Source organism: Ochlerotatus camptorhynchus, unplaced genomic scaffold, assembly GCF_037179485.1.
Source record: "Ochlerotatus camptorhynchus isolate MF236.1 unplaced genomic scaffold, CSIRO-AGI_Acam_v1.1 ptg000324l, whole genome shotgun sequence".
Taxonomy (NCBI): domain Eukaryota; kingdom Metazoa; phylum Arthropoda; class Insecta; order Diptera; family Culicidae; genus Ochlerotatus; species Ochlerotatus camptorhynchus.
Window position 1 is genome coordinate 1,304,950 of NW_027040812.1, and position 19,105 is coordinate 1,324,054.

The 19,105-nt window shown below is 37.3% G+C and overlaps 1 protein-coding gene across 1 annotated transcript in view; it reads left to right on the forward strand.

Moving 5' to 3' along the window:
• Positions 1-19,105, forward strand: part of LOC135707999 (protein Fe65 homolog) — a 358,036-nt gene that overhangs the window by 26,765 nt on the left and 312,166 nt on the right. The window contains exon 2 of the mRNA XM_065229931.1: positions 12,305-12,357. The gene's annotated coding sequence lies outside the window, so the exon portion shown is untranslated. The remainder of the gene's footprint in view (positions 1-12,304; positions 12,358-19,105) is intronic.

Genomic DNA, 19,105 nt, shown 5'->3' on the forward strand with positions numbered 1-19,105 from the left:
ATTCCAAATTTCTCAGCAAAGGTGTCTTCAGATAACTTTTAGATCTTAAGAAGGCGCAAATTTTTTCTGCACAAAACTTGTCCATATTTTTCGCCGATCAAGAGTTATTGACGTTTTTATACTAAAAATATGCACTTTCCAAATGTTAATATCTCTGGTTGGAGCAAACAAAAAAAAAGTTTTTTTTACGGCATTTGAAAGGGCGTATGCTATTCTCAATAATATGAACAAATTGGAGGTATTTTATTTTTTAAACTTGTATAAAATCAATTTGAATTTATTCATATTTTTTACTATATTTGAGTATATCTTTTTTATTAGAAGAGATACAGGCAACAAATTCAGCTATAAAACATTCGTCTTAAAGAGTTTAAAAAGTCTCTAGGAGATGACTTTCATAATAAATTTCAAATAAAAAAGTTTTTGGCATAAGATGGATTTCATAGGACCACTCTAATGACAAATTTATATAAAATGTGCTAGTACATTTGTTTCAGTATTTGGACATTTAGTGTCTTCGAAGAAGTTTTTGTTCCTAAAAATTTCCTTCTTTTGGTGTTTGCAAACGTCAGGGTGGTCCTCAAATTAGGGAATTTTTAAAACTAACTTTTTTGGTTTACAAAATAAAAACATGTGCTGTTTGAAAAAGTTGTAGCTAAGTTAATTGCAAGCAACTTTGTCGAAGCAATTTTTTTTCTATCTCTTAACCTTCTCATTTTAGAGTAATTTTTCGGAGTTGACTTAGGGTGTTCCTGGAAAAAAATAGTTTTTAGCAATAACTTTTTTATTTGAAATTTCTCATGAAAATTATCTTCTAGATTTTAAAACTCTATAAGACGAATGTTTTGTAGCTGAATTTGTTGCCTGTATCTATTCTAATAAAAAAGATATACAAAAATATAGTAAAAATATGAATAAATTCAAATTGATTTTATACGAGTTTAAAAAATAACATACCTCCAATTTTTTCATATTATTGAGAACCCAAGTAACCAACAAGCCCGTTAATCGCCCTTTTTGGTATATAAGGCTGCTATACGACTGATATTAAGTTCGGAAACCCTATATTTACCTTATATCGCAAAAAGGGCGATTATCGGGTAGTTAGCGGGCTTGGTGGTTACTTGGGAATAGCATACGCCCTTTCAAATGCCGTAAAAAAACTTTTTAACATTTGAAAAGTGCATATTTTTAGTATAAACACGTCAATAACTCTGGATCGGCGAGAGATATTGACAAGTTTTGTGCAGTAAAAATTAGCGCCTTCTTAAGATCTAAAAGTTATCTGAAGACACCTTTGCTGAGAAATTTGAAATAAGAAAACTAGAGCAAAAAAACTGTTTTTTATGTACCACCCTAACTCAATTCAAGAAAATAGCTCTAAATCGGCCAATTTAAGAGATAAAAAAAAGTTATTTTCAACAAAGTTGCTTGAAATTAGCTAAGCTATAACTTTGCCCAAGAATGTATACCTTAATTTATTCAAACAAAAAAGTTAGATTTTTGATTTTAATGATAATAGGAACCACCCTAGAATTCATTGTCATAAAAATGAGGGCCTAACTATAAGGAACAACTTTGTAGAAGAGACTTTTAGTCTAAAGTTTTAATTTCAGGCTCAAAACATATCATTCCACCTTAATCTGCATTCTGGACCACTGTGCAATGCGAAGTTGATTGCTGCTAGTTCAGAAACATAAATGGAACAAGGGTCCTAGAGTTTCCGTAAGGTGGTTGAGTATTCATTGAAGACACCGAAGACAGTGGATCCATCAGTAAAATATATTCTATTGCAATTGACTTGTTGGTACTTTTCAGCAAAAATACGGGGAATTAAGAAAGATCGAAGTTGATCTGGAACTCCTTGAATAGCCTGTTTTATGGAGAAATTATAGTCAATGGGGGAACTGTAGTTAGTAAAGCATACACGAGGGGGGCTATAGAGATTTTCACGTCCGGTTGTATTGGTGCGATATGTGAGAGCGTGTTAGTGAATATCCGAGGAAAATACATAACAAATCGATGTCAAACTCATTTTGACAGATCTACTTTCATACATTTTTAGGTTAGCCAGAGGAAAATAATAAACAACTTTACACGGCGTTGCTCCCACTAGTGTGCGTGCGTTAAACGTCACTAATCTCTATAGCACTGAAGGCTAATATCCGATGACATATAATTAAGGTAGATTCGTACGAATCAAGCCTGGGTACTCAATTCGAGCATTGCTTCGAAGTTTAACAACCTTGAGATTGACACTATATTTGATCCAAGGTTGCAAAGACTCATTTCAACTAAAATAATGTTTTTCGGAATAATAAAACCAAAAGATGGTATGATGGCATGCTTTACTTGTAACTTACAAGAAGAGGTTACAAAGTATGCGTTGGAAACATAAAACCTGTAAATTTTGCTTTCTATGAGTCACAATCAGCGATTTGCTGATCGCTGAGTGAGTGAGTGAGTGAGTTTGTGAAAAATCGCTGATTGTGACTCTCATGAAGTGAAATAAACAGGTTTAAAGGGTGATACGGTCAAAATTTGGTCAATATCAACTTGACGTATTTCTTTCAATTTTGCATTTAAAAAACCTGAACACCCCTCATTTTGAAGGTGTGTGTGTGTAGAATGTTGCTCCTATTTTGATTTTGGAATTCACTCTTCAGTTGTCAAAATGCCGTCCAAGCAAGAAGAGCAGCGTATCAAAATTTTGCTCGCGCATGGCGAAAATCCGAGCTACTCGCACGCAAAGTTGGCAAAATCGCTAAAAGTTGCCAAATCAACCGTTACAAATGTAATTAAAGTGTTTGGGGAACGTTTGTCGACAGCCAGGAAGTCTGGATCGGGGGGAAATCGAAAACCGGAAGCCGCTGAGACGACAAAGAGAGTTGCCGGTAGTTTCAAACGAAACCCTAACCTCTCTCTCCGAGATGCCGCAAATAAGCTGGGTGTATCGTCTACAACCGTGCATCGAGCCAAAAAACGAGCCGGACTATCGACTTACAAGAAGGTAGTGACTCCAAATCGCGATGATAAACAAAATACGACGGCCAAAGCGCGATCCCGGAGGCTGTACACGACGATGCTGACGAAGTTTGACTGCGTGGTAATGGACGACGAAACCTACGTCAAAGCCGACTACAAGCAGCTTCCGGGACGGCAAAAGGAAGGGGAAAGGTAGCAGATGTTTTCAAGCACATGAAACTGTCAAAGTTCGCAAAGAAATATCTGGTTTGGCAAGCCATCTGTACCTGTGGCTTGAAAAGCAGCATTTTCATAGCTTCCGGGACTGTCAACCAAGAAATTTACGTGAAAGAGTGTTTGAATAAACGTCTGCTGCCTTTCCTGAAGAAACACGGTTGTTCCGTACTGTTTTGGCCGGATTTGGCATCTTGCCATTACGGTAAAAAGGCCATGGAGTGGTACGCCGCCAACAACGTGCAGGTGGTTCCCAAGGACAAGAACCCTCCCAACACGCCAGAGCTCCGCCCAATTGAGAAATACTGGGCTATTGTCAAGCGGAACCTAAAGAAGACCAAAAAAACTGCTAAGGGCGAGCAGCAGTTCAAGGCAAACTGGCTTTCTGCGGCGAAGAAGGTGGACAAGGTGGCTGTACAAAATCTGATGGCAGGGGTCAAGCGTAAGGCCCGGCAATTCGGATTTGGAAAAGCGGAAGCCTAACTGAATATTTTTCCTGAATTTTATACTAATTGAACTTGAAAAAGAAATTTAATTTGATTTTTTAAATAAACGATTTCACCGATTTACACGCGTTTTCCCTTGACCAAATTTTGACCGTATCACCCTTTAATATGTCAAACACATTCTTTGCAACCTCTTCTTGTATCCTACTAATTCAAAATTTGATCATGGCATCTAATTAGTTTTATTTAATTAATTTAGAAAAAACATTGTTTTAGCTGAAATGAGTCTTTGCAACCTTGATTTGATCAATACAGTTTACAGATTACAGAATACAGATTTGATCAAGTCAGATGGACTATAATAATAATAAATAAATAAATAATACTCTTAATGAAAGCTCCCAGAAACGGTTCTGCAGAGGTTTTACGCCCGCTAAAACTTCTAGGCTCATATTGTGTGTTGAATGCATACAGCCAAGGGCAATACGTAAACAACGATATTGAATACGTTCCAATTTGATTAGATGACTCTTTCTTGCCGAGAGGAAGCTAAAAGAGCCATACTCAAGAACTGAAAGAATAGTCGTTTTATATAGTTTAATTTGGGCTTCCAGGTAAGCACCCCACCATGTCCCGGAAATTGATCGTAGAAATTTGATCCTTTGTGAATACTTTTGGTTCAAATACGTAATATGGGTACTCCAAGTGCATTTTGAATCAAACCAGACTCCAAGGTATTTGAAGGTCAAACATTGGGTAATGTCTCTGTCCGAAATATTTAGACGTAATTGGGCTCGATCCCCAAATTTTTGGCCCAAAAGAACAGATTATCTAGGGAATTTTGCAATGGTCTTTGCAAGATTTCCGCACGTGGGCCTCTCAATGAAACCACGGCATCGTCTGCATGCTGTATAAGCGAGCATCGATTATCTAAGCAGTTATCAATATGTTTGACATAGAAATTACAGTCAGGAATCCTTATTGCCGGGGTAACGGGGGCGTGAATAAGGAACCGCGAATAAGGATACCCACAGCTTATGAGATTTTCACTAATGGGGGCTGTGGTGGATTATCTCATTTGTTACAATATATAGAGCTATACTGTCTTCGACAAAGTTGTTGTACTGAGATAGACAAACAAGCCTGTGTCATTGGATTCAGGTTTAATTGGGAACTACGCCACTAGGGATGCTTCACTTTTATGTTACTTATGAGGGGCTGTTCATAAACTACGTAGAAAGTTTTTTTTATTCTTGACCCCCTCCCTCCCCCTGCGTAGACAATTCAGTGCTAACATTTGAAAACGGCGCAAAAGCCATTTGTAAACAAATGGTTTGTGGGCCCTTTACTCGCTACCCGAAGAACGCCCACGCAAACCAACAGCCAGGAAGGGGAAAATTTCCCCTACCCGATGTTGCTGTTGTGTCGCGTGGGTGTACTTCAAGTAGTGAGTAAAGGGCCCACAAACCATTTGTTTGCAAATGGCTTTTGTGCCGTTTTCAAATGTTAGCACTGAATTGTTGGATAATTGTCAACCCCCCACCTAAACTGTCTCCGTAGTTTATGAACAGCCCCCGACGGGTGCTATAATATATGGATCTTAGCTCCAACATATAATATTCCGTGATCCTGGCCATATAGAAAGTATCTGTCTTCAGCAAAGCTGTTCAAGTGACCAAGTCCTTTTGGATGGTGGTCATATTAGTTCGGAACTCTCTCACTACACAGCGCTAGTGTGCACATGAGCTTCCTATATAAGCTGCATCTCAAAATCCTGGCCATATAGAAGGTTACTGTCTTGAGCAAAGTTGTTCAGGTGACCAAGTCCTTTCAGATGGTGGTCATATTATTTAAGAACTCTCTCACTACGCGGCGCTAGTGTGCACATGAACTTCCTTAATATGTTATTTCTGGAAAGTTTGTCCATATAAGATGTTGCTGTGCAATGTGAGAACACGAAACGGAATAGGGATGACGTGTAGAGAGGCTGTAAATCGATTTCGGACGCCATTTTGAAATCCAAGATGGCGGTCATCGATTCAAGAAAAACTGTCAAATACCCTACAATATGGATATTTTCGGAAAGGGAACGACGTATAGAGACTGGAAGTCGATGCCAGACGCCATTTTGAAATCCAACATGGCGGCCATCAGTTCAAGAAAAACTGTCAAATACGCTACAATATGGGTATTTTCGCAAAAGGGATGACGTGTAGAGACTGAAAATCGATGCCAGACGTCATTTTAGAATCCAAGATGCTGGCCATCGGTTCAAGAAAAACTGTCAAATACCCTACAATATGGGTATTTCCGGAAAGAAGACGACGTGTAGAGGTCGGAAATCGATTCCAGGCTATATTTTAGAATCCAAGATGAGGGCCATCGGTTCAAGAAAAACTGTCAAATACCATGCAATATGGGCATTTCCGGAAAGGGGACGACGTGTAGAGGTCGGAAATCGATCCCGGATGCCATTTTGAAATCCAAGATGGAAGCCATCGGTTCAAGAAAAACTGTCAAATACCCTACAATATGAGTATTTTCAGAAACGGGATGACGTGTAGAGAGGCTGTAAATCGATAAACTGCTTGAAGAAAATTCTTTCGTCGTATTTAGCGAATTGGGTACAATATGGGTTTTTTTCAGAAACGGGATAACGTGTAGAGAGGCTGTAAATCGATAAACTGCTTGAAGAAAATTCTTCCGTCGTATTTAGCGAATTCACAATGCAATGAAGACTACAACGAGGATTTGCAGATCATGTCCGAAATTCAACAAATTCACGAAAACTTTGGTGCGCCGGGGATAAGAAACATAGTGAAATCAACGAAATCATAAGAGATGCACCAGCTACAGCAGATGAAATTGTTAGCGAACCGGACCCATCTACAATGAATATGGATTATCGCGGCGATAAATCAACTCTTCGAGTTTGACAGCTTCTGCTTATTGGACAATAATGTCGAAAAGAGTTCAAAAATGCAAGATTTGCTAAAGGATGTCGAAACGTTGTCATCTTGCTCAATGATACGTTATACACATTATACAAATTATACGCAATATGCTTGGTAAGCATTATTCAGAAAAAAAATAATGCGAGGCAAGATTTTGAGCTCCAAAATACCCTAAAACATTAATTAGATCAAATTCACCTTCCTAATGGATTATCGCCAAACCTACCCCGTTAACGGTCCACGTTAACTGTATTGAACTGATACGAGGCTGTCCATAGCCACTAAATGTCCCTTCGAAAGCCAATTGCCACCATTTTGGATCCTAAAATGGTGGAAGACATCGATTTTGGGCCTATACACGTCATCCCCATTAATAGTGTACGTTAAAGCAAAGGCCGCCATATTCAATTTCAAAATGGCGGGTGGCATCGATATCTGATCTCTACACGTCGTTCCCTTTCCAAAAAAACCTATATTGTGGAATTTGACAGTTTTTATTGAACCGATGGCCGCCATCTTGGATTCCAAAATGCCTTTGACATCGATTTCCAGCCTCTACACGTCGTCCTCTTTCTTATCCATATTGTAGGGTATTTACCAGTTTTTCTTGAACCGATGGCCGCCATCTTGGATTCCAATATTACATCTGGCAGCCTCTACACGTCATCCCCTTTCCAAAAAATACCCATATTGTAGGGTATTTGACAGTTTTTCTTGAACCGATGGCCACCATCTTGGATTTCAAAATGGCGTCTGGCATCGATTTCCAGCCTCTGTACGTCGTTGCCTTTCCGAAAATAGCCATATTGTAGGGTATTTGACAGTTTTTCTTGACTCGATGACCACCATGTTAGATTTCAAAATGGCGTCCGAAATCGATTTACAGCCTCTCTACACGTCATCTCTATTCCGTTTCGTGTCCTCACATTGCACAGCAACATCTTATATGGATAAGCTTTCCAGAAATAACATATTAAGGAAGTTCACATGCACACTAGCGCTGCGTAGTGAGAGAGTTCTGAACTATTATGCCCACCATCCGAAAGGACTTGGTCACCTGAACAACTTTGCTCAAGACGGTAACCTTCTATATGGCCAGGATTTTGAGGTACAGCTTATATAGGAAGTTCTTGTGCACACTAGCGCTGTGTAGTGAGAGAGTTCTGAACTATTATGCCCACCATCCGAAAGGACTTGGTCACTTGAACAGCTTTGCTGAAGACAGTAACTTTCTATATGGCCAGGATCACGAAATATTCTATGTTGCACCTAAGATCCATATATTATAATGCCCGTCATAAGTAACTTAAAAGTGAAGCGCCTCTGGCGACGTAGTTCCCAATTAAACCTGAATCCACAGGCACAGTCTCAGGCTTGTTGGTCTATCCCAGTAAAACATATTTGTCGTAGACAGTATAGCTCTATATATTGAAACAAATGAGATAATTCACCACAGCCCCTATTAGTGGAAATCCTGTGGAAAGCTGTGGGTATCCTTATTCACGGATAGCCCGGCAATAAGGATCCGGCAATAAGGATTCCTGACTGTATAAAGTAAGGGACTTAAACATGAACCTATTAGCTAATTCGAGAAGTTGTCAGTTGACCTAGATTGAAGGTTATTTGTTTTTCTGACAGCAAATTATACTATAAATTATTTAAAATAACTGGTAATTCACTACTGTGCAGACGTTCTGACAGTATGTCTATAGAAACTGAATCAAATTCATCAAGAGAACCGTTACTTCGGGCTGTATCCCGTAAAGTCGGTTGTGCTGGGACAGAGTCTGGACAAACCTTTTTAGCGAAGTCGAATATCCATTGAGAGGAGTATTCTTCACTCTCATTGGATGAGGAGCGGTTTCGCATTTAGCGAGCCTTTTTCCATGGCGTTGTAATCGAGGTTTCCCTAGAAAGTCCCTCGATAAAAGTACGCCAGTAATTTCTCTTCTTTGCTTTCAGTAAGTTATTAAGCTTTTTTACAAGCTTTAGATACTTTAAAAAAAGCTCAGATCTTTCATGTCTACCATAATCTTTAAAGGCATCTTCTGATGAGCTTTTGTAGATCAGTTCGGTAAAGAAACTATACTCTTCCAATGGTGGCAGATGATCGGTAGAGCCAATACCAAGAGTTACCGCCAAAGCCAATTTTTCCAATCAATGTTCCTTGTGAGGTCAAAAGAAGCTTGAATTGACTGATTTGATTTTTGACGACCACATTTGATTGAAATAATAATTGGTAAGTGATCACTACCATGGGGATCATTAATTACCTTCCACAGACAATCTTATGATAGTGACTTAGAGCATAAAGATATATCAAGACGGCTCTTCCGAGCAGTAGGTTTTGCTATTCGTGTTGAATCACCAGTGTTCAAGATAGTTAAGTTGAAATTGTCGCACAAATCATAGAAAATACCCGCTCTATTGTCATCGTATGATTCGCCCGAGCCAGTACCGTGTGAGTTCATACCGCCCAGTAATAGAACTGGAGATGGGAGAATAGTAACTAAACTCCAAAGCTGGCGGCGGTTTATGGAAGTCCTTGGAGGGACATATACAGAAGCTATGCAAAGATCATTTATTTGGCAAGCGACAATTTCAATGCCTGAATTTATTGGGATTGAGATTTTACAGAAGGGGTAGCACTTTTTGATCCCCAAAAGTACGCCACAATATGAATCATCTCGGTCCAGGCGGATAATGTTGATCGTTGAAGTTTAGTTCATCTTCAGAAGAAAGCCATGTTTCACAGAGTGCAAATATATCACAATCAGAATTGTGAATCAAATATTTGAACGAGTCTAATTTAGGAATTAAACTACGACAGCTCCATTGTAATATAGTGATCATATCTTGATCCTCATTCAACGAATTATCCATCGAACAATATGAATTCACCAATGAGGGGCCATGCTACCAGTGCTGTTAATTTTCATATCATTCAATCAATTCTGTGAAAACAAATTCTCACATGCCCACCACTCTTTCTCATTCGAACCTCATCGTCACTGTCAATTGAGTCACTCACTATAATTTGATATACGACAATGGAGTATGGAAGAAACCCAGCAAAATGGTCCTGAACAGACAAGTCGACCCGATGACGGATCAATGTAAGGTAAATTTAAGGTCGTTTTCGACCCAATGTCGGGATGATGTCGGGTCAACATCGGATTGGAGGTTGGTAAAAGTCAGGTTGATGTCGGAATGGCTTAGCTTTTCGCCGGAATGTCAACCCGAGCTCCGTTTATGTGTAGGTTACACTCAATTGTATGATATCAAGCGTTTCTCAAATGAGAATGATCCATACCTTCGTCAAAAGACTAAGCAAACTGATATAATCAATTCGAAGGAGGTCCCCTTTGATAACGGATAGCTGCTTTTCTCATTTTAATCAAAAATGTTCAATTGATTTTGAGAATTTTCAGCACTGGTTTTGGTTTAAAAAGAATCTTGCCTCGTAAAACAACCATGTCGGGATAAAACAGTGCACAGTGGTACAGAATGCAGATTTAGCTGGAATGATATGTTTTGAGCCTGAAATTGAAACTTTAGACTAAAAGTCTCTTCTACAAAGTTGTTCCTTATAGTTAGGCCCTCATTTTTATGACATTGAATTCTAGGGTGGTTCCTATTATCATTAAAATCAAAAATCTAACTTTTTTGTTTGAATAAATTAAGGTATACATTCTTCCGCAAAGTTATAGCTGAGCTAATTTCAAGCAACTGTGGTGAAAATAACTTTTTTGTATCTCTTAAATTGGCCGATTTAGAGCTATTTTCTTGAATTGAGTTAGGGTGACTCTTAAAAAAACAGTTTTTTTGCTCTGTTTTTCTTATTTAGAATTTTTCAGCAAAGGTGTCTTCAGATAACTTTTAGATCTTAAGAAGACGCAAATTTTTGCTACACAAAGCTTGCCAATATCTTTCGCCGATCAAGAGTTATTGATTTTTTTATACTAAAATTTAAAAATTAATATGAAAAAATTGGAGGTATGTTATTTTTTAAACTCGTATAAAATCAATTTGAATTTATTCATATTTTTTACTATATTTGACTATATCTTTTTTATTAGAAGAGATACAGGCAACAAATTCAGCTATAAAACATTCGTCTTAAAGAGTTTTAAAATGCTCTCCAAGATAACTTTCATGAGAATTTTCAAATAAAAAAGTTATTGCTAAAAAACTATTTTTTCCAGGAACACCCTAAGTCAACTCCGAAAAATTACTCTAAAATGAGAACGTTAAGAGATAGAAAAAAATTTTCTTCGACAAAGTTGCTTGCAAGTAACTTAACTACAACTTTTTCAAACAACACATGTTTATATTTTGTAAAACAAAAAAGTTAGTTTTAAAAATTCCTTAATTTGAGGACCACCCTGACGTCTGCAAACACCAAAAGAAGGAAATTTTTAAGAACAAAAACTTCTTAGAAGACACTAAATGTCCAAATATTGAAACAAATGTACTAGCACATTTTATATAAATTTGTCATTAGAGTGGTCCTATGAAATCCATCTTTTGCCAATAACTTTTTTATTTGAAATTTATCATGAAAGTCATCTTGTAGAAACTTTTAAAACTCTTTAAGACGAATGTTTTATAGCTGAATTTGTTGCCTGTATCTCTTCTAATAAAAAAGATATAGTCAAATATAGTAAAAAATATGAATAAATTCAAATTGATTTTATACAAGTTTAAAAAATAACATACCTCCAATTTTTTCATATTATTGAGAATAACATACGCCCTTTCAAATGCCGTAAAAAAACTTTTTTTTTGTTTGCCCCAACCAGAGATATTAACATTTGAAAAGTGCATAATTTTAGTATAAAAAAATCAATAACTCTTGATCGGCGAAAGATATTGACAAGCTTTGTGCAGCAAAAATTTGCGCCTTCTTGCGATCTAAAAGTTATCTGAAGACACCTTTGCTGAGAAATTCGAAATAAGAAAAATAGAGCAAAAAAACTGTTTTTTTGAGAGCCACCCTAACTCAATTCAAGAAAATAGCTCTAAATTGGCCAATTTAAGAGATACAAAAAAGTTATTTTCACCACAGTTGCTTGAAATTAGCTCAGCTATAACTTTGCGGAAGAATGTATACCTTAATTTATTCAAACAAAAAAGTTAGATTTTTGATTTTAATGATAATAGGAACCACCCTAGAATTCAATGTCATAAAAATGAGGGCCTAACTATAAGGAACAACTTTGTAGGAGAGACTTTTAGTCTAAAGTTTCAATTTCAGGCTCAAAACATATCATTCCAGCTAAATCTGCATTCTGGACCACTGTGCAGTGGATGAGAGTTTGGCTTATATAGGTAAGCATCTGGATTCGCGTCAAGTTTACTAAAATTTGTACATCTCAAAAATCTATAGCGTTACTGACTAGGATATCTGAAACCCCAACACCTTAAGGAGTTTAAATTTAGCTTGTAATCACAATACAAAAGAGACAGGACACAAATTTTCAGTTTTTGTATGAGTTACTTGAACTACAACAAAATATAAAAAAAGGTTGAATAGAAGACGTACGTATTAAGCAATTTCGTCATTAGCCTTAAATATTTCACGTCACTCAAACTCAAATAACTGCAAGCAAAATCTGCAAACACATATTAACCATATAATTGAGGCTGAAATGATTATCAAAAGAAACTATAGCATTTTTATTTGTTTTCTTTTTCCATTTTCAGGATTAATCGTTAATTTTCCACTGTAATTTCGGTCGAACCACTTGGACAGAAAGGTAAGCATGAACTTGAACCAATTATGTTTAACATAGCTTTCTGATTCTTTCGAGCATTTCTGATATTATTAAAATATGCCGTCGATGTTGGGTCCTTATCTGGGATTGGTATTTAATTTATGATAAATTTATTCGGTCAAACATACTTCATCAGACCGTGATGTGGGTGGGAATTCAAATCAACTATTCAATTCTTGCTGTTTGTGCTACTGCTGCAGCACCTTCATGAAATTCGAACAAGCACCGTCGTTAACCCTTTGGATACCACATACTCTTAAAACTTATCCTTATAAATACTTTTCTTCTGTACTACGGTCGATGAGTATCCGGTTATCCTTAATCAAATCCCAGATTTGTGTGATTACTTATTTAAATTAAATTTTAAAAAGTAGTATTAGGATGTAAGTAGCAATAAGTGGGTTCACGTTTGAGGTTCTGGCCCTGGTTACACGAACTTTGTAATAGCATATGCGCACACAGCAGTTTTTTTCGCCTCTGGCAAAACATTTCCTCACGATGACAGTTGGTGTACATGTAAAACATGTAGCTTGAAGAAGCACAAACTCATATTGGTATGAAATGAAAGCAATCCCATTTGAATACAGAACTCAAGGAGGGATCATCATGGTTGTTCCGGATTGAGCTTCTGTAGAATTTAGCAGCCATATCCTATCCGAATATCTTCGGGAAGATGAAGAATGGGAGAAGAAAAAAAAGAACTATGAATATTATTTTCCTTTACTTATACATGAAGAAGCAACACTTGAGGTGAAACACACATAAAGAACCCATCTACGGCTGCAGGAGAGAGCGAAAAGCAAAAATGAAAAAGCTTTCGTACGCATTTTCCCCATCTCCGGAACGATTGCAAAAGAAATACTAGTTCCGGGAATAGCAGTTTCCCTTTTCCATTCGAGTCTGGTGGGATGAATAAATATAAAGTGAAATGAAAACGAAACTGTACAATATCTTATTTGTGATCTCCGGTTTCATCAGTATGCTTGTTTCTTCATCTTGGTACTAGGTTTAAGAAGCGGTAAACCTATACTATAGGAGTTGTTTCTTGAAACTAATGCATTGTTTTTGTAAATTGCTTTATATTTCTAGATTCATTTCGATGATTTCCTCAAGGAAGACTAGGAAGACATTCAAAATTATATGACTGAATAAAAGTCACCGAAATTTCAGTTGCTATAAATTTTTCTCTAAAAACGGGACCAGCCCAAGCTCCGGAACGAGTCCACTGGGAGGGAATATTTAAAAAGGAAACTCGTGATACATCTGAATAGAGATGATGCTGGAGCACTATTTGATATTTTCCTTTATAGCTGTATATGTATATTCACTATCATCATTCTGATCCTGCTGCTGTGACCAGCACCGACAGCATAGGAAAATTTAGCAACAGCTGCTTTAGGAGTACTTTTGGAGAAAAATGTGGATCTCTGTTGGATTGTTCCGTTGGATGAACATTTTTTTTCATTCTGTCTGAATATTTTCTGTGTTGTTAGGAGAAAATACAACCTTTTCAAGTTGGTAGTCCAGAAGGACCACTTTATATGCATACTGAGAATATGTTGAAGTATTTTGTGTCTCCGGCTTATGATTTCCCAAAAATGGAGATGGTAATGGTATTGTCACAGCATCTGCCAATCTTTGCCATTTTTGCAAAAATAATGTTTAAAAAATTGAACCCACCATTGTGGTTTTACCATTTTTTTCTTCCAACTGTGAATTATTGGATTTAAAAATAAAATTAGATTTCAAAGAAACATTATAAATATTGAATGGCATATTTTACTTTTTAGGAAGGACACCTGTTGGTGGGTTTCAAAAATCGTTTTTTTTTTGCATTTTCATCATCCTTATACCTTTTAGAATGTTGTGTCAAAATGCCAATTCGATTCACAAAATCGTTACGAAGAAACGGTGAGATATAAGGGACTTAAATATAGCTCAAATCTTTAAACACATTTTTCTCGAAAAACCATTTTTTTACCTTGCGAGATAGGGATCTTATCAATTTCGCTGATTCTTCTATCCGCAATGTAAAAATGAATTATCTAAAACCTTTCATAGGATTTTCAGGTGTTTCAACTTTTCAATTTTTACGCGCATTTGAGTAGAGATTTGTGAAATCCGAAAATGGAACATGCAACAAAATTATGAAAGAGTTTGAGCGTAAATAACTCAGCTGCCCCTGGACCAATTTCAATGATTTTAGCACCAATCGATCAGAAATACTTGTACCCATCAGTTGAATTTAAGACTTTATCATTTTTCAAAATGTCAGTATTGAAAATTGCACGAATTTGCAACTGTTGCTATCATAGTTAAAATTATTACCGATTGCCTGCGAAAAGCGATTTCCCTAACACAGATTTCAAAGTTTTATTCCACCTGGTCTCACCAAACGTTGTTTATTCAATCACCGCGGTGAGTGGTGATGTTCTCCAGTATACAACGAAAGACTCTCCGAAAGCAGCTAGCTATCAAGGCTGCACTCAACCGCTCCAGTACACAATCTAAGGCTGCCTGCAAGCTGCGAGCTGCAGCCCTTATCAGCATCCATAGAACGAGGAAAAAGCCGCACCGCTATTGATCGGAATCAGTAGCTCTTCGTGAGTCACTGTGGGCCATCTAGGTCAAGCGCGTCATACTAAAGAGTATAAATAGAGAGAGCTCCGCTCAAATTCCTATTCCTACATAAAACACAAACTCCTACTGCAGTTAACAAATAAGATTTATTATATAAGACCACGTAGTCCTACGTCACCATTGCGTACAACCCCATAGTGCTGCCCTTGTAGTTTTTCAACGAAAAATCAAACTTTTTTTGATAACCGCCATTTTGATTTATTTTGCGAGTTTCGAAAAAATTCTGTGTTAGATTTCAGATATTTTAATGAAGAACTCAAAATACTTATTATTTCTATTCGGCTGTTTTCGGTGTAAACAAGGACGCAAAGGACAAGAGCTTGCAAGTCTTTTCCAAAATATGGTGAGTAAAATTTGTGTGGGATTACTAAAAAGAGAGTAAGCATTAATTTAAAACAAACAGAATAGAAATTACTCACTTTTCTTATTTAATGTTACTCAGTTTTTAGCATTTAGCATGAAAATATAAACTGAGTAGGAGTTACTCTATTTTGAGTATGGTAAAACCTGCGTGTAGAGCAAGAGTATACAAACCCATACGCTCGTTTTGTTTTACTCTAAAGTGAGAAACTTCTACTCAGTTTAGTATTTTTATGCAAAATGTCAAAAACTGAGTATTATTTATTTAGCAAACTGAGTAACATTAACTCTGTTTATCGTAAATTAATGTTTACTCATTTTTGAGTAATCCACAAACAAAAATTACTCAGCGTTCTTTTGTCAATGATTTATAAATTAAAGCCTTTGCGTAAAACTGTAATAATTAAAAAGTGTGGAATTCACGTCGACGAATTGCATTTGAGAGTGGCGCCGGTGGTGTAGTGGTAAGCGTGATTACCTCTCACCCCAATAGGCCTGGGTTCAATCCCAGTCGGCGCCGCCGGGATGTTCTGAGGCATAACATCTCTGATCACGCCTTCCTTCGGAAGGGAAGTAAAGCCGTTGGTCCCCGCCGTTGGTCCCCGGTTCATGAGTTGATGGGTCGATAGGTAGGGTCCAGGTATGGGAGCATTGGTGCTCAGCACGGAAAACAAGATCGACGGAAAACAAATCCAAGCAAAAAAAAAACTGCATTTGCATCGTTGCAACTTCTTCTGAAATCAACGATTATCAGTAGGAGGTCAAATTCTCCGTCAAATTTCCCCGAAACCATGTCCCCTGAACATGTTGGGAAAATATCAAAAAACAAATCTCACCAATGCCCAAGATCACGCTTGACTTTCGTAGACAGAAATCAACAAGCAAAAAACTGCGGTCGATTTTGCAAGCTGTGATATCGCAGCTCGGAATATCAAGCTAACAAAACTTACCAGCTGCAAATATCAACAAACTGTGGTGATATTGAGTTTCATGATTTTTACTTTACACCCGAATGCAACTGAAACTTCCATAACGGCTGGCAGCAGTCACATCGTGTCTGCCATCGGTGAAGAATAAAAAGAGATAGCAAGCTATACTTTCTCTTTCTAAGAAAACGATGTGCATCGGAATCATTTTTCTGTCGAGTCAACTCTCAACTTGATTTTTGCACGTTGTGAATAGTCTCGAATTATCAAAGGAGCTTGTAAAATCAATATCAAGCATGATATTTTGTTCCAATATCACGCGTGAGAGCGTATGCGAGCGGAAAATTGTCATTTGATTGATGATTTTGCCAACACTGCCCCTGAATAAACAATCGACTTCGACATCAAAACCGGAAGAATCCGTCTATTTTGGTCAGAAACGATGGTTACCAATTCCAGAAGAAGCGGTCGTGTACTCGTAGTGTCCGGAGCAGTTCCGTCACTAGCATGAAGTGTTGGTAGGTGTAGGTCTGATTCTGTGATCGAGGAATTGTTGATAGATCGAATTAAATTTAATTTCAGGAGTACGAAACATCTCATGTTGATTGAGAGGGCTGATGTTCTTCCATCCAAATCACAAAAAAAAAATCGCTATGTAGCTTTATTGTTATTATATTTTAATTAATATACTGTTTTTCCAATGACAATTCAAATTGCTCATTTTATGAACCGATCAATTATACAAGAACTGTGTAATATGTTTTACTCATTATTTACTCAGTTCCGTTAATTTTCTTAAAACTAGAACTGAGTAGAAGTTACTCTCAATTTGACAGATGCATCCATTACTCAAAAGTTAATAACTATGTTCCATTTTTACCGAAAGTGAGTAGAATTCTACTCACTTTTGAGTAAAATTGAAAGAGCGTGTAGTAAACTAAAGTGGTCAGCAACCGTATGTTAGTTATTTTGCTTGGGTATTGTGGTCCGGGGGAAATCTGATCACCGGAGTAAAATTAGTTGATTGGTGATGGAATTGAATTGACGTTCAATAGAATTCAATATCAGTTTTTAAATTGACGAATCATAGGGTTGGAACGATGTTTGCCCTTAACTTGAAAATATTATTTTTTACTGAGTTTAGTTTTTCAGTGTCAGTCAATATATAATTTTTTTTTAAATATGGTAACCAGCAATATAAAAAGAAAACGTACGTTTAAGCGCAACAGCATTAAACAAATATTTTACATTTTACGGACACCACCACAAAAAGTGATTGCAACTTTGGTAGCTAGCTGCTTGCGGGGAGCCTTTCGTTGTGTACTGGAGAACATCACGCGTGGTGAGGGTGATTGAATAAACGCCGTTTGGTGAGACTGGATGGAATTCAACTTTGAAATCTGTGTTAGGGAAATCGCTTTTCGAAGGAATTCAGTGATAATTTTAAGTTTGAGAACAACAATTGCACATTCGGGAAATTTTCAATAGTAACATTTTGAAAAATGATAAAGTCTTAGATTAAACAGATGCGTAAGAATATATCTGATCGATTTGTGATAAAATTATTGAAATTGATCCAGGGGCAGCTGAGCTATTAACGTTCAAAATCTTTCATAATTGTGTTACATGTTCCATTTTCAGAATGTGTACCCCCATATAGAAATCACAGACGTAGTCCTGCGTCAAGAAAGTATAATCCACATACTTTATTATTTTTTGAAGACTACCGGTTCTTAAGCTATGCTGTTTCTAGTTGGGAGATCGATCTGACAGTGCAATAGTCCATTGGTACAATCGATATGTTGCCTATATCATTCAATCATTTTGTAAGGCAATAAATCTCGACACAATCAACTTTCCAAAAATGCCATTACAAGCTCTAATCTTGCTTACTCGCTATCCTGGTACCAGTGTGCTAGAAATTAGAGCATAATTTATAAAAACACCCCCTACAACGTTGTAATTAGCATGGCCAAAACACCATAACACTATGGAGAAACAAAACACACAATCACACATGTTACCAGGTTACAGCAGCCAACGCATACAGCAACCATACAATCGATACCATTGATTGACACATTAGCTGAAGCGAAAGCCCTAGACCCGTTGGGGCACGTGTCGGCAATATCAGTATAGGAAGTTTTTCTCTCTTCGCCGCCCATTATGTCAAGGTAACGGGAAAAAATCGTTCAAATCAGCAATGTTTTCTGTTTGTGATGTGTTGAATTAGATTATTAGTAGAAAAGCACATCCGTGTTAATTAAATAAATCCCGAAGGTGGCGTAAGTATCACTCCAAATAAGAAAAAGACAACATCCGCTGTTACCAGAAAAACAACTTGCCTACCATGCTCCCGTATCGTATTGCCAAGGCAAGATCATCAGCAGTAGGTTCGTACATAGTAGTAACGATAAAGTGCCATCAAATGATCATCATTCCACTCGACATATCGAATTGATATCCGGCTGCTCGCGGGAACCAATCCGATGACGTTGTAAACATTTGCATACCAAGGCGCAATGGATATCGGCATCCCATCAGGATGTAGGTTGGTGGGAAAGACAGAAGCATGTCGAGAAAAATACCCCTTCTTGTCGATGATTGGATACGGGAAAATTTGGTAAACTGGAATAATTGTTTCGAAATTATAACGCCACCGGTAGTTGAGTGATAAGCGTGACTTTTTTCTTCTCACCCCAGTGTATCTGGGTTCCATTCCAACCGAGGTCGCTGGGATTTCCCGAGGTGAAAAAATCTTTGATCTCGTCTTCCTTCGGAAGGGAAGTAAAGCCCGGCCCATG